The sequence below is a fragment of the Hipposideros armiger genome, unplaced genomic scaffold, assembly GCF_001890085.2.
Source record: "Hipposideros armiger isolate ML-2016 unplaced genomic scaffold, ASM189008v1 scaffold_741, whole genome shotgun sequence".
NCBI classification, from domain to species: domain Eukaryota; kingdom Metazoa; phylum Chordata; class Mammalia; order Chiroptera; family Hipposideridae; genus Hipposideros; species Hipposideros armiger.
Window position 1 is genome coordinate 1 of NW_017732091.1, and position 9,368 is coordinate 9,368.

The window sequence follows — 9,368 nt, forward strand, 5'->3', positions numbered from 1 at the left end:
GTAAACACCAGCTACACTAAAACATCCCTGCCATACGTCGTGCAGCTCATCAGCTGGGCAGTTCAGTTTTAAAACATTAAAACACTTCGGCCAGTCCCATAGTGCCAGCGCGTCTCTTGTTGCAGAGATAAGCGTGGAGTCCACTGAAAAGCTCTTCCGTACGCGAGTCATCTCTTCCGAGAGATTACCGATTTGGGGATCGTCCGCCCCCTACAGCCTCATACCCTCCCACTGTACACGCATGGTCACTTTGCTCCCCACACCCCCTGAGCCTCCCTAGCCCTTCCTTACAGCTGCGACGCGCAGTTTCAAGCAACGGTCCGCGACTCGCTCCCACAGCACGGGAGATCGTGCCGTGTTCAAGCAGCAGATGCCGAAACAGCAGCCCCTGCGCTGTCTCATCTACATAGGGCACGCCCCACCCGTGGCGTCACCGGGATAGCTCAAGCCCGCGGCCGATGTCCCGCCTTCGAACGCTGTTCTCGCCTCACTTCGGCCTCGCGGCCAAGCAGTTTCAAGAAAGGCACACAGGCTTCAACAGAGCCTCGGACAAATCCTGCGGGGGAGGTTTCGGCGGTGAGATGCCCAACGTAAAAAAGGCACGAGGAGCCGACATGAAGAGGAACCAGCAGCTTTATTCAGCAACTATCTTCCATAGTGGCATGAGGGAGGGGTGCTTTTGGGCAGGGAAGGTAGCCCATGCTCCCTCCTGTGAGTGTAAGTCATGGTTACATACGGGCTTAGGTAACCGGAGTCAAGGAGGCTGCGCAACAAGTTCCGGGATCCTGTCCGGAACACCAACCTGCACAAGCCTGGACGCAGCCGATCCCCGCAGAGAGGGTGGGAGGGAAGGTGGCAGAGGCCGACGTCACTTCCCCCGCTTTCCAGTCTAGGGCCGCGGGCTTGAGCTATCCCGGTGACGCCACGGGTGGGGCGTACCCTATGTAGATGAGGCAGCGCAGGGGCTGCTGTGTCGGCACCTGCTGCTTGAACACGGCACGATCTCCCGTGCTGTGGTAGCGAGTTGTGGACCGTTGCTTGATAATGCGCGTCCTAGCTGTGCGGAACGGCTAGGGAGGCTCAGGGGGTGTGGGGAGCAAAGTGACCGTGCGTGTATAGTGTAAAGGTATGAAGCTGTGATGAGGCGGAAGGTGCCCAACTCATACTTACCTGGCAGGGGAGATACCATGATCATGAAGGTGGTTTTCCCAGGGTGAGGCTTATCCATTGCACTCGGGGTGTGCTGACCCCTGCGATTTCCTCAAATGTGGGAAACTCGACTGCATAATTTGTGGTAGTGGGGGACTGCGTTCGCGCTCTCCCCTGATATTCGTGTTTAAAAACAGGTTTTTTTGGTCTAAGACAGGTGTTGTTTTGTCACCTATCTTTATGAGTTGAAACTCTGGCCATTTTGTGAGAACTTAAGTGATACTTGCGTAGTTGAGGAGTTTCACTGTTTTATGAGAGTTGTGAAGAAGGCCGTTTCCAGGGGCGTGGGCGACAGAGAATCTCGTTAAAAGTACAGCAACGGTCCAAGTTTCTGCTGCTTAGGGGAGCGAGCCGCTCGGCCGTAGTACCCGCAAGAAGACTCTACAACGCTGTGTTTTGTAGGTCAGAGTCGCAGTCAGACCTGAGTGAGTTTTCACAGGATTCCCGGGCACCCTCCCAGGAGCATAGGTTGGGAAGTCCTGCGAGGAACCAGACCAATTTCTCATCTGGTCTCGTAGCGACTGGGTAGTCTTCCTCCCTACCTCTCGCCCGTTAAATGTCTAATCTACTCTCAGGCTTCGTTTCTTGAGCGTCAGCCGCCTTGCCTTGCTTGATATTTGCTTCCGCCGCTTAATCAACCATTGCTAGCCAATTCCCTGGACACCAGCCCACCCATCCTTCCCAGCCCAAAGCAACCTCTTCAGGCGTCTGGCTCCATTTTCCTCTCGCGCCTCTTCTCTCAGGCCCTCTCTTAACGACTTTCATAGGCAGAAAACAGTGGCGCGCTCTCAGCCTTCAGTTTGCTTCACATACTTAGACCATTTTTATGGTTGTCTAAAGCAAAAAGATGAATTTGGTGGAATTACCATTATAGGTGTAGATGGGAGTCCTAAATTCTTGCCGATGCCTTTAAAATGAAGGTTTAATCACATGGATTACTCATTTCTAAATAATTTGAACACTGTTTTCAACACTTACAAGTGACCTAGACCAGGGATTTTGTTTTCACTTTACTAACAAATACCAAGGATGATCTGGGACGGCTGGATTCACTTTCAGCATGGTGATCGCACAGCACTGCAGGGAGATCTGGGCTGAGTACCCTGTTCTCTGGGCATATTCTAATGCTTTGATTCGTAGAGTGGCAGGTTATGCCACCCCAAAATTTGCCACTTTGGCATAAGGATTACTTTGAGCTAAAGACACTTGAAAAACAGCAGATGCAAAAGGGTACTCTGACCTCCCCTCTTCTTTCTGAAAGCAAGAAATAAACCCCCATATGAAAGATGTCCTCCCTATACTAGGAAGAAACATTCTTGTCACCAGAGACCGGAATCAAGGCCGAGAAAAATCTATACAAACAGACCTTGTTAAAATAATTCGTATCTTCCTTTAGTCTTCCCGTGTATTTTATTTTCACAATGGCCTGTCTTTGTACAACATAGTACATAAACATTTCAGCCTACTTCTTGGGGTTTTCATTTTCCTAGTGGAGCACCCATGTACATGTAAAAATCTGTATGCTTTTCTCCTGTTAACAGGTCTTTCTTATGTCTATCTAATTCTCAGGCCCAGAAGAGACCCTAGGAGAGCAGAGCTCAAGTTTTGCCTCCCCTACAGACTCTCCTAGGACCACAAAAGACAGGATTAGCAAAAAGCCACCTGTAAGGGGCCAGTACTGGTCCTGGTTGGCTTGGTAGACCTAATAGAAAATGCTAGAATTCCCAGAATCAGATGGGTGGAAAGGTGAGATGCTGCCTAGACAGACAAAGGTGGGAGGGACGGAGACCCAGTATGACAAGCAGTCGTTGCTGGGGACCAGCACGGGGACTCCATCTCTTCCTCCCGTTTCCCCTTCCTCCTCCCAATGCCTTCACTCTTCTCTCTAATCTTCCTTCCCATTCCCTTCTCCACCTGCGTTTCCTGGTTCCACAGTGTCTTTCTCCACGTGTGCAGGTTTTTAGCCCTTCTTCTACTGAGGACTCCTTTGGTGATCTGCTGAAACCTGCACACCCTTCTCAGAAATAAGAGTGTCCGCCTTGGAAAAACCTTTCCAGTTTTCGCATTTCGGGGTTCCTCGTAGGACTAAAAGCTCTTGATTTCCCCAGGACCCCGCGGAGGAATGTGTCCTTCATCGAGCATTTATTGAGTGGCTATAAGGTGCTAGGCCCTGCTCGGGGGGAGGGATGGGAGGGGGAGGAGTGGAGGGCGGAGGCCGGCTTCATCGCGAGCAAACCCCAGGTTTTGCGGAGTGGAGTCCTAGAGGCATCGAAGCCGGGAGGGTGGGGGGCGGGCGGGACAGCCAGTTGGTGTCCTTCCCACCCGCACATGCCAGGTCCTGCGGGGACCCACTGTTGGCGCGACGGGTGAAGCGGAGCTAAGAATGGGAGATTAATGATTTCAGCAGGAGAGGCTCCGGTGGCCACCTGGAGCCGGGCGGCTATCGAGGCGGCGCGGAGCCGGCGGGGAGGCCGTGGATCTCCCAGCTGACTCCCTACAGGTATCAATGTCCAAACGTGCTCAACGACACGGTTCTTAGTTTCAGCGTCTCCCGCGACCCTGATTTCTGGAGTACTAGAATGAAACTATCCCAACCAGGGGCCGGAAAGAAATTTCTGGGATCAGGAGATGAATTTGAGTAGCCAGTCCCCTGTGTCTCTGTGGCGCAATCGGTTAGCGCGTTCGGCTGTTAACCGAAAGGTTGGTGGTTCGAGCCCACCCAGGGACGACCCGTTTTACTTCCTCGAAGTCCATTCTGTTTGCAGTAGATACTAATCTGTGAGCGACCTTATACTTGGAGTCCTCTGGACCTCTGTCCGCTTTAAATCAGACTCTGAAATATGCTGTCCAAAGACTCAAGTTCAAAAAACGTGCCTAGAAGAAATTTTTCAGCAAAGAGTTTTTTGTTTTTTTTCAAGGGACCGGCGTCTGGGGCTTCAGAGCTCACTTATCCTAGAGCCACTGCAGATTCCCTCACTTCCTGAAGCTGGGTTTTTATAGCTGCACATTCTAGAAACCTGAAATTCCCAAGAACTGGGAACAACAAAACCCCAGTCTTCACTTGTGGTGAAGCTTCAAGTTATGGGTGGAAATTATGTTTTTTCCACGATGTGACTTTTGACCCAGTTGTTCAGCTTTCTGTGCCTCAAATTCTTCCTCTTTAAAAAGGAGCACATAGGAGTACTTCCCTCATGGGTTATTCTAAACTTTAATGAAATTGACACATAAAGCATTTGACCACTTAATAAAAGTTCATTAAATATTAGCTACTATAGTTCTTTTCAGTGGCATCTCATCACTATTTTCATTATTTACCTCGTCCTTTTAAACAACTGCATATCCTTTCATGGTATGGATGCCCTTATTTACTTAAACATTCCTCAATAAATGGTCATGGCATTAGTTCTAATGTTTATTGTTATAATGATTCCTCAAGAACATTTTTATACAAATATCCTTTTTTTTACAATATCCTATTTATACAAATATCACTTGTACAAGGATTTCCCTAAAATAGATTCCTGGAAGTGGACTTGCCTGATCAAAGTATTTATGAATTTCTAATTTTGCTAGTTCCTGACTACCCTCCAAAGAAGTTGCACCTAGTCATATTCCCACATTCTAAGAGAACACTCTTTTTTTGGCAACCTTACCTGGCATTTAATAGCAGTACACACCCATCACTTCGCTTGGGGAATGTTATCGCTTGTTGGTCTCACACGTTGCTCTGAATCTTGTAGGCCAGGGGCTGGTGCTGTGACAGTCTCCTTTGTTCTCTTGATCCCTGGGGATTCTGGGCAAGGGATTCACAAGGTTGGAGTCAGTGGACTGTTGAGGTGCTCGCTGTTCCCAATGTTCCTGTGACAGAGAGCCTAGGCTTGTGCTGCTGAACAAGAACCCAGAACAAACTTTCCAGAGTGGGACCTTCATGGTGGGTCTTGAGCCAAATAAAAATTGGAAGACGAAGACTTTTTAACATTTTCATCAGATTGAGATGTTACATAACGGATCTTTTATTTTCTTGTGGCAGCTCTTCACAAGGCTCATCCTATCTTGTTCTGCGACAATCACAAGGCACTCTGACTTGTGGTAAGATTCACAATAGCTTCAGTTCAAGCCTTTGCCTGCGTGGTCTGTTTGAACATGTACAAGGTCACCTGGGCTCCACAGCAGAGCCCTTCCCCTTATACGAAATTTGAAAGACAATAAATTGGTAAACTACTTGAGAAACTACAACATACAATGCCTTATCTTATTTAGTATTTATTTTTTATCAAGCTTATATATGGGCATAGGTCAGAGAGTCAAACTCTCTTACAAAGTTTGTAAGGAACAACAGTTCCGACTCCCTCCCTGACTTCCTGCTTCTTAGAGGTACCTACTTTAAATTCTTTTAATCAGTGATTAGCTATTTACTTCCATCCCTGCAAACAAATAGTTAATTCTTGATTTTCTAGTTTTAGGCAATTTATCTCTTTTACATACTGCCCCTACAATTACCACCACCACCCACATACTTCCCATTCCTCTATTTTCCCAATTGTGATGATTAATTTTATCAGTCTAGATGTTCCTGTGAAGGTATTTTTTAGATGAGTTCAACATGTAACTTGGGTCGTGGTCCCCTAGTCTCAAGGACCTGAGTTGCTCGAATCCCTGGCCCGGATTACTCTTTTTTGTTGAATTTGGGGCGAATAGAGGCAGTTCCCGAAATCATTTACAGAAGTTTAAAACAACAGTGACCACAAAGGCTAGTTAGAAAGCTGCTGATTCTGTCAAAAGCTGACGGAAATTCATTAAGAACAGATCGGAAGAAAAGGTAGACTGCGCCCAACGTGGGGCTCGAACCCACGACCCTGAGATTAAGAGTCTCATGCTCTGCCGACTGAGCTAGCCGGGCACTGATAAAGTGCCCCTTCCAATATTGGTATGGCTTCTTTTCAGGGACCGGCTATGTGGTCTAGAGGTACATTGGTTAGTGTGAAAGAAATCCCGGGGTCCAGGATTTTGTAGATGCAACGGCAGCCTTTATCACCAAGGAACTGGAAGCTTTGACAGAGTAATGGAACTGCGTAGAGCCAGGCGGGCTTGCGAAGGACGCAGGTGTCACTGGTCCTGACGCTTCGGTGTTTCCGCCAATTCCTTTAGACCCAGTCACTTTGAGAACCCGGCATCTGGGACCCGCACTCCTGAGGAAGAGGCAAAAGAGCGCAGGGGAACCGGGATGAGAGGCGCAAACAGCAGCGGGAGTCGGAGGGGCTCCGGGACTAGTGCTCTGGGCCCTTGGGACTGCATGCAGCCCCTGCTTCCTTCTTCTCGACCCCAAGTCCTTTTTCTCCCCTAATCTTGTCGGCCGGGGGCGGGGCGGGGGAGGGAGGGGCTTGACGCGACACTGCAGAAAATAGGTCCGATTAGCTATTCATCTGGGGCACGAGTTTGGTTTTAAACACTAAAAATTTTAAAGACCAGATTCATTACATGCAAAAGTACCGCCGAGATGTAAACGCGGACAGGATTAAGAGCTTCAGGCGCACGCGCTCGCGGGAGGTCTCCCCTCCTCTAAGCGTTTCTTTCTCCAAACTCTGGAAGAGGTGCTGAGCTCGGGAGTCCCCAGCGAAGGGTTCCCTGCTCCGCTCAGGTGAAGCCGAAGGCACCCGGCTCTGCAGCCTGGGTCGCCGCTCCAAGCCTCGGCATCCTGCCCTGAACAGTCCCGCCAGGGGCTGGTTAAGTTCGCCTGGGTTGGCGAGCCGCGGCGTGAGCTAACTGGAGACAATTATTCACCCACTTCATTGGCTGCCTTTCTGGGACGCTGCCTCACGCAAAGGAGGAATTATAAACGATTTTTACGCTTAAAAGGTTAAAACGTAAAGCCGCCAAAGCCAGCTATAACCACATGCCGTGACTCGGATTCGAACCGAGGTTGCTGCGGCCACAACGCAGAGTACTAACCACTATACGATCACGGCGCGCCACCCGCAAGGCGGCAGGCTGCGGCTGGATTTAATACCTTTTGATACAGGTACGTATTTTGTGCTGCTATTTTATTTGTTCAGTGCGAGAGACCCACTTAAGTCGACATGCTAAACAAATGTTTCCATTCCACAACCTCCAACCCTGGACGCCTGAATCTGGTTCTGAGCCCCTGAATCCCGCGGTGCCGGCGCCAGCATCACCCCCTCCGCTGGAGGACGGCTCGCCAGGTCCTGACAGGTCTGAGAGCTGCGGCTGCAGCCGGGGAACAGCGTCCCCAATCGCTCCTCCTCGTGTAACCTCTCTCTCCCCTCCAAAGAATCAAGCCGCTCCGGAGGATTTCCCTATTTACATCTCCAACTTGGACCCTGGAATTGAGATTTCTGTCCCTGGAATGGTGGAACCGGAAAATAAGTGGATCTCGTGAGCTGCGGAAGGGGGTGAGGGCTTCCCTTTATTTTTTCTTGCTTCCCGAACTGCTGCAAGTAACTCCGCGCGCTGTCTCTCGGGAGCGCGGGCACGTGGGCCGACTGCCTTAATCTGACTCAGTAAATCAGAAACGCCTCCAAGAATTAAGAGAAACAAATCTGACAATCCTGTTTCAGAAACTTCCCTGAAGACCCCCAGAAAGACAATTATCATAAACTGATGCGAAGCCAGCGGCCGAACCCAGCAGACGGACTTGGCTTGGGGGTGCAGCTACAGAAAACCTGGAGGTTCGCTCGCTGGAGAGCCTCTCCCAGGGACGCACACGATGGTTAAAGGCCCTTTTTTGGAGGTCTATTCAGTTTGGGAAAAAAGATAAAAAGCTAAGAATGCGTTGGCCGGGAATCGAACCCGGGTCAACTGCTTGGAAGGCAGCTATGCTCACCACTATACCACCAACGCACACAGGGAAGCCTGCCTTCATTTATTAAGAGGACTAGCTTATCGGCTTTTGGTCCCTCCCACATTTTCCTGCTTTCAGAACCACGTTGAGAGAAATTTTCAACACAGAGCCAAAGAAAACAAAGGAAAAGGAGCTTTCTAGAATTTCCCTTATAATCATATTGAAAATTCTGTGGTGGTTTCTTATTTCACAGGCTTAAGGAAAGCCAATTCTAGTTTATTGTTTGAAGGGGAGTCCCCCCTGAAACCCACGGCACGAGCTAAGGCACAGTAGTTATCTATGCGCCAGTTATCTGTGTACACGTGTGGTTACGCATTTGAGAATGTTTTCTTAGGACAAATGCATAATGGTCAAGTTGCAGTTGAAAAAATATGCACATTTTTAAGCTTTTGATACATATTGCGAAATTGCTGCGGTGAGAGAGATCACCAATTTTCACTATTCAATTAAGTATTACCAAATTACATCAGTCAACTGGATATTGCCATTCTTTTCATCTTTACTAAAGTGCAAGATAAAAATATGGAGTGCCATTTAATTTTCATTTATTCCATTACTATTGAAGTTGATCATTTTGCATACATTTACCAGTTATTTGTATCAGTATTGAGATTTACTAAGTCATATGCTTTGTCTATTTTTTTCTATTGGGTATTTATATTTATATTACTGGTTATACCAGTTTGTCACTTGTCTTGTCATATTATTTATAGGATTTTTAAATAGGTGGAAGTTTCCTGTTTTTATGTGCTCTTATCTGTTAATTTTATTCTTTATGATTTCTGTGTTTGCTTTTTTATCTTGGAAAAGTCTTCTCCTACACAATTTTAAGGTAACTATCCACTAATCTTTCTTTTCTAGCTTTTGTTTTAGTTCTTGCATTTAATTCTTTAATCTATTAATATGAGGTAGTAATTCCACTTCTATGAATTTATCCTAAGAAAATATCTAAGGATATACACAAAGATGTATCTACACAGATATTCATATGTGTTATTTGTAAAACCAGAATTTGGGGGGGGAGGGGGAATAAAAGCCCAGAAATACAATTGAGTAAATCAATTTTAATGAAACCCCACATGAGTTTTGAAAAAATGATTTTTACATTGTACATTGCTGGTGGGAGCTTAAGTTGGTACGACCTCTAAGGAGGGCATACTGGCACTATCCACAAATGCACATACCCTTTGAACCAGCATTTCAATTTCTCACACTTATTCCCTACACGTGCAAAATGAAGAATGTGCAAGGTTATTTATGGCAGAATTGTTTGTAATAGCAAAGGTTTTTAAATAACCTA

At 47.5% G+C, this 9,368-nt stretch overlaps 4 non-coding genes across 4 annotated transcripts; 1 reads left to right on the forward strand and 3 right to left on the reverse strand.

Annotated features, from left to right (window-relative positions):
• The first annotated feature begins 3,863 nt into the window (after positions 1-3,863).
• TRNAN-GUU (transfer RNA asparagine (anticodon GUU)) lies at positions 3,864-3,937 on the forward strand. Its single transcript has one exon. It is a non-coding gene; the product is annotated as a tRNA-Asn (tRNA).
• Positions 3,938-6,036: 2,099 nt separating this feature from the next.
• Positions 6,037-6,109, reverse strand: TRNAK-CUU (transfer RNA lysine (anticodon CUU)). The gene has a single exon. It is a non-coding gene; the product is annotated as a tRNA-Lys (tRNA).
• Positions 6,110-7,103: 994 nt separating this feature from the next.
• TRNAH-GUG (transfer RNA histidin (anticodon GUG)) lies at positions 7,104-7,175 on the reverse strand. The gene has a single exon. It is a non-coding gene; the product is annotated as a tRNA-His (tRNA).
• An 820-nt stretch (positions 7,176-7,995) lies between these two features.
• TRNAG-UCC (transfer RNA glycine (anticodon UCC)) lies at positions 7,996-8,067 on the reverse strand. Its single transcript has one exon. It is a non-coding gene; the product is annotated as a tRNA-Gly (tRNA).
• Between the last annotated feature and the right edge of the window lie 1,301 nt (positions 8,068-9,368).